We start from the raw sequence: 6,123 nt of genomic DNA, 5'->3' as shown, positions 1-6,123 counted from the left end.
AACTATGACGTCAGAACCTGGAGGAGTAATTCGCCACGGGTTCCTTCAAGATTTTCCTATGGGGTTTTATAATTAAGGGGGGTTTTCAATTAAAATAAAGCCTGTGGTAAACATCACTTGAAAATACTTGTACGTTTGTTGTACAACGTAAATTACACACAACCATACCCAAAATACAAATTTTGAAGCAGTTGTGTCCATTTTTGAAAATGTATGTTTGGGCTGTGAGTGTGTTTGTAGAACAAAACGTAAAAGTATCATCAAGTTATGTTTACCACATGCTTTATTTATTCATAAATTTAAAACCCCCCTTAAATATAAAACCCCGTAGAAAAATCTCAAAGGAACCTTCAGCGAACCACTTCCTGGTTCTGATGTCATAGTTCCCCCACTCTATACATCACTATAGTGAAATAAATTCGTCAGCAACTTCCGGTTCACGCAGACTTTAAGGAGTGGCGAAAGTGCACTGCTTTAAATGAACGGAACGGAATACCAACATTTCACTAAAAATGTTTTTTTTATTGGTTTTATTTTATTGGTTTTTGTTAAATGTGAGCCAAAATCATCACAATTAAAAGAACCAAAGACTTAAACTACTTCAGTCTGTGTGCATTGAATTTATTTAATACACGAGTTTCACAATTTGAGTTGAATTACTGAAATAAATGAACTTTTCCACGACATTCTAATTTATTGAGATGCACCTGTACATCCATCTAGTAGGCAGCCATTGCTACAGTTTTAACATTTTTACGAAGACTCGAATGATCACGATCTCTGCGATTCACTAGAAAAGTAAATTGTTGACGTCTTCAAGATTGATCACGATATAAAATCATCAGACTGTCCATCCTTAATCAAAATTATGCCACAAATGCTGTTAATGGAGCTCAACTTGTACTGAGTATTCCTTTAATAAAACAAGCTTTGTGAATGCTTGGAGTACTCACCATAGACAGAAACACTGAATGTTTTTGATGATTTTTTCGCTCCAGCTATCTCTAGTTGATAAACTCCAGCATGTTGAGTTGTGATGTTTGTGATGGTCAGAGATCCAGTTTGATTGTCCAGCTTCAGTCTGTTTCTGAATCTCCCATCAGGACCATCATATATCGAGAAGTTTTGCTTCTTTTTCTTTATTTTAGCTACGTGAGACTTTCCAGCTTCAAATTTCCACAGTATATCGTCGTCCTCACGTATTTCAGTAACACCAGTGTGTAAAGTTACAGAATCTCCCAGATTCAATTGTTTGAAAAGTCTGAAAAAAAGATAATAATTCCTGCAATCTCACATTGTGACATTCATCCTGTTCAAAAGTTTACACCCCCAGGGGCCTCATTTATAAAATGTTGTGCAGAAACCATCCTAAAATTGATCTTACGATCATCTCTCAAATATGCGTGCGCGTGATTCATAGAATGAAGGTACGCACAGAAAACGCACGTACGCCTCTCTTTCAGATGTGAAATCTATGCATTGCTAATGATCTTGAACTTGCGTGCAAATGAATAGTTTCAGCTCTCTGCCTTGTACACGACTCCTAATTAATGTCATTAACATGTAAAAGATCACCAGTCATCATCTAAATTCTTTCATTTAGAACAGCGCGCTGCAAGAACAGCTTACATTTTCAAAAACCTGCAGTACTCGAACAAGAAAAAGTGTGTGCGTCTTCTCAGACCCTGATGTGATGCTAAGCACTTTTCCATGTCAAAGACAGTTTTTACAAATATGAGCGCTGGCGTGGATTTAAGCGCACGCACACTCTAAGATCAAATCTGAGCGTACACACACTTTATAAATGAGGCCCCAGAGCTCTTAATGTTATGTGTTGTCTAGAGTGTCAGTGAATGTTTGCAGATTTTGATCATCTAGGTAACAGCATGCATATCAAGTACAAGAATCAAATGTATGGAAACATTTGACCCAGTTCTTTGGTGTAAATTCAGTTATCAGATGTTCAAATGAGGTCTGGATGTCAAGTAAGTACTGAATCAAAAAACAAAAGCTTATGATCTCTCTTTATTATTATAATTTTTTTTAAAATCTAAGATTTATTGCAAGATAATCTGCTAAGTTTTCGAAATGCCCCCCAGTAATGCATTTCTAGAATTGGGCCTTGCATGAGATTTTAAGGTGGCATAATGGAGAATACGCAATTTTCCATTAATTTCCGTGATTTTTAACATCTATCAAAGAATTCTACTGACATTAAGCCAAAAAATATATATATTTATAACTTACCAATCAGACGCCACCAGCACAAACAGAACAAAACAAACACGTGAAACATTTTCTTCAATTGTTCAGTGAGAAGTGTGCAAAAAGTTAATAACATATGCCATCTCACAATTGTGACATCTTCTCAGCTCATTTTCAGAGTCAAACTGAAACCTGCTGTGGTCGGTTCTCTTGAGAGATGAAGAGTGTGTGTTCTTGTACATGCGCGTTTAACTGTAGGTGAAGGGTCTTCTTCCTGTCCTGCTTTTATTGAACTGCACAGTTGATTCTGTCAAAAAACTGATTTACAGTGCAATAAGAAACAATTAATAAACAGTCAAATCGGTGTAAGCGGTTAAACTAGACTCTTACCTATCATGTGTCATTGACAGCATACACAGATTGACAGCTCAACAATATGCTAAATAATATACCAGACGTTTTGTTGGCTACTACTGTAGCTTTAAGCGGTTTTGATAAAACATTGAGTTCAAACCCATTAGGGCATTTTTAGGGCCGTGATGTTGGGCCTCTTTTGAGCACAACATGAACACGATGTGAGCTAACATGTGAACACGCGACAAAAACGAGCACGACAGATGCTCAACAATGGCCCGACATCACAGCCCTAATGGTAAGCAAGCGCTGATGTGGTTACAGTTTGTATATCTGCAGTCCTAGTTTCAGTTTCCCTTTTTGAATGATGAATATTGACTATTGATACCTGCTGATATAGACTGTTATTTCCTTACATGCAGGCACATGCGTGTTGACAGTCACCTGTAGTCCTTATGGTGTGTTCAAGCAAAGCTTTTTGGCTGAGACGCAGTTGACACAAAATGACAACACAGTCAATGCTAGTTCTTTGATGTCAACTTGGTGTGCCACGGGCTTACAGAACATCACAGAACATTGTTCATTAATAAGTTAAAAAAATACATAGAATGTCTAGTTAATTAACAAATGTACACAAATGCTTGGTCCGAACTCTTACACAGCTTTCCACACAGCTGGCTATCATTCCTTTTTTGAAGCAGTTGTGTCACTTTTCACTCTGTGTTAGGGTAGGGACACATCAAACCAACGCCAAAAATCTAGCCTTAAGGAAAGCCGACTGTGGCGTTGTCTCGCATTGTCTCACATCAACTGCGTCAGGGCAAAAAATAAATAAAATTGCACTAGAACACACCGGACAGACTACAGCCGATGACCAACTAGCATGTATGCTCTGCGATTGCTTGAGAAAATATAACTCTCCCATACCAGCAGGTGGCAGTAGTCTGTTCTCGGCATTTTAACAGGGAAACCCGGGAGAACTAGAACTGTGGATATACTGGCCCTGCGTTCCATTCGGAAGGGCTCATCCCTATGCCCTAATCACTTCAAAGAGTTTACCCTCCGGAGTGAGAGCTTTGAAGGGTTGAAGGGTGTAGGGGACCAAACAACTGTTTCTTGAAGTGCCCTTCTGCATCATCATCACGTGCCCACACTGAGGCGCTGTCATCATGCAAAGAATCTGCGCAAAGGATCATGGGAGCCCGAAGTGTCCATCAGTTGGACAATCCTTCATTCCAAAGGGCCCTTTGAAGTGGCCAATTTTGAGCACTTCGGTTTGGAACGACCCTTCAATATGGCAGCCATAATTGTTTTCACTCCGAAGTGCCCTTCGGAGGGCGATATATCCCATTTGGAACGCACCAAAATAAGCACTTTTTTCTGTCGTTTCTGCTGAATTGCAAATGGCACTGGCATTGTCAGCCCTTGATCTTCTTCCTATTGATTTAGAAAGAAAGAAATGGATAGAATGACAAGAAGTATCTTTGCATTCCCTCTTTACTCGTCTTTGGTTTGCTTTCGTCATTTCTGTTTTTTCTTATGCACTCATTTGCTAAACTTAATACCCAATCTGAGTTCTCTTTTTTTGCAGATGATTTGACATGCTGAAAAAAACGCTGATGGCATCCGACTAGAGCCAACAGTGTGGAACACACCGAAAAACCAATGCTGACTGACGCTCAAAAACCACCCTACATTGTCTGACGGCCGACTCTCTGTATGCTGTATGTGATTGAAGCGCCCTTGTTGCCAGTTTCATCGTAATACCACATTCTCTTTGACATGTTCTTGACCTGAAGGTCTAAATGCAGTGACTTTTGTCTTGCACTTCTGTAACTGAAGTTGAATGTATTTTCCAATGTAAGAGATCAGTCATTGTCTCGTAATGGCTAAACACCATTTGGCTCCACCTGCTACAGTAGCCATGCCCCAAACTCATGCTATTGGTTATGGAAAGTGATTGACACATCTGAGCGGACACTCTCAATGGTGCTAGATGTTAACATAGTAGTCAACGAACAATAAACTTGGTAAAGATCAGGGGTGCCCAAACTCGGTCCTGGATGGCCGGTGTCCTGCAGAGTTTAGCTCCAACTTGCCTCAACACACCTGCCTTTAAGTTTCTAGTATGCCTAGTGAGAGCTTGATTATCTGGTTCAGGTGTGTTTAATTGGGGTTGGAGCTAAACTCTTCTGGACACCGGCCCTCCAGGACCGAGTTTGGACACCCCTGGTTAAGATAATGTATTTTAGCATAAAAAAACTTCACCTTTAAGAAATAGTAAAGATGTTATGGTACTGAATTAATTCCTACCGATACTGGTAATGTTACATCTTTATTGTGTTACTATCCTGAAGTTTTTCTGGTCCACATTTTCTCGTGTTTTGGACAACGGCATAGCAATTTGTATTTACTAATGATCACAACCCCCCCGCCCCTTTCACTATATTTGCTGTTTTCACTTGCAATGTTGTACGCAGTGTGCAGCCAGTGTGCAACAATATCCAAAGTGTAGAATGAGAACGAGATTGACATTGAATATTGTTTCTGCTGCTGTTTTTCCAGACTTGTTCCTGGTTGCATATGCTTGAACATAGCATACTACAACCTATCTACTGATATAATCCTGCCTAGCTTTTGTTCCCTTATTTGCATTTTCCATTTAACAGATGGCGGTTGTCTTGTTTTGTGTGTTCTCTCTTTGTGTGTATTTAGGGTGGAGTCAAGCGGCACGTGCTGATGGCTTACATGTGATGAATCGACTGATACGAAGGTTCTTCTTTCCCAGTGTGAGGCGATTTTTTTTTTCCTGATTCAGTGTTGTTTGCTTAATTCGATAATGTAATGCCATAATAAATATCTACTTTTGGGTTAATTTAATTTGATTGTGGCCCTGAGCCAGGTTTGTTTGTAACTGTAGGGGAATTTACAGTTAAACCCAAGGACCAGGTACAGTATGATGAACAAAGACCAGGATTCAGAGATGCGATCAATTAAAGAAGTCAGCTTCAACACTCTCGATGGAGTTCGTAGGCCGATCTGCGTACATGCTCAAAACATCAGCAATTATACTCTAACAGAGGTCCCTAATTACGTCAATGCATATAGGTATGGAGGATTCTGATTGGTTGAAACATAGATAAACTTAGAAAATCTCCACACATGGACGTAAATTCGAAGCATATCTTCTAGTGATTATTTAGGTGACAAGTGATCAGAGGTCAGACTCCAGGTATATCTGATACCCCGGACATCAGGGTGAGGGCAGATGATGGTTTCCTCCTAGAGCTCTCTCTCTGCATCTAGCTGCAAAGACAGACACTCACACACATACGCAGAGAACACTTATCTGTACTACAAGGTTGCCTGGCTCAGCCCTGAACTTTATCAGTGACTGGTCAGAAACAATGAGAGCAGCTCCCCAAAGAAAAGGAGAAACCATGAAAACGTATTCAACTTATTTTTGTACGGCATAAATGTTCTGGCCATAATTGGTCACATAAATGGGAGGCTAATGACCATTTTGATGTCTTTTAGGTGTCTATCTACTAATGTATAGTAACT

The sequence above is a fragment of the Sinocyclocheilus rhinocerous genome, unplaced genomic scaffold (assembly GCF_001515625.1).
Source record: "Sinocyclocheilus rhinocerous isolate Xijiao unplaced genomic scaffold, SAMN03320098_v1.1 scaffold4474, whole genome shotgun sequence".
In the NCBI taxonomy this organism is placed as follows: Eukaryota; Metazoa; Chordata; class Actinopteri; order Cypriniformes; family Cyprinidae; genus Sinocyclocheilus; species Sinocyclocheilus rhinocerous.
This window is presented reverse-complemented; position numbering follows the sequence as displayed.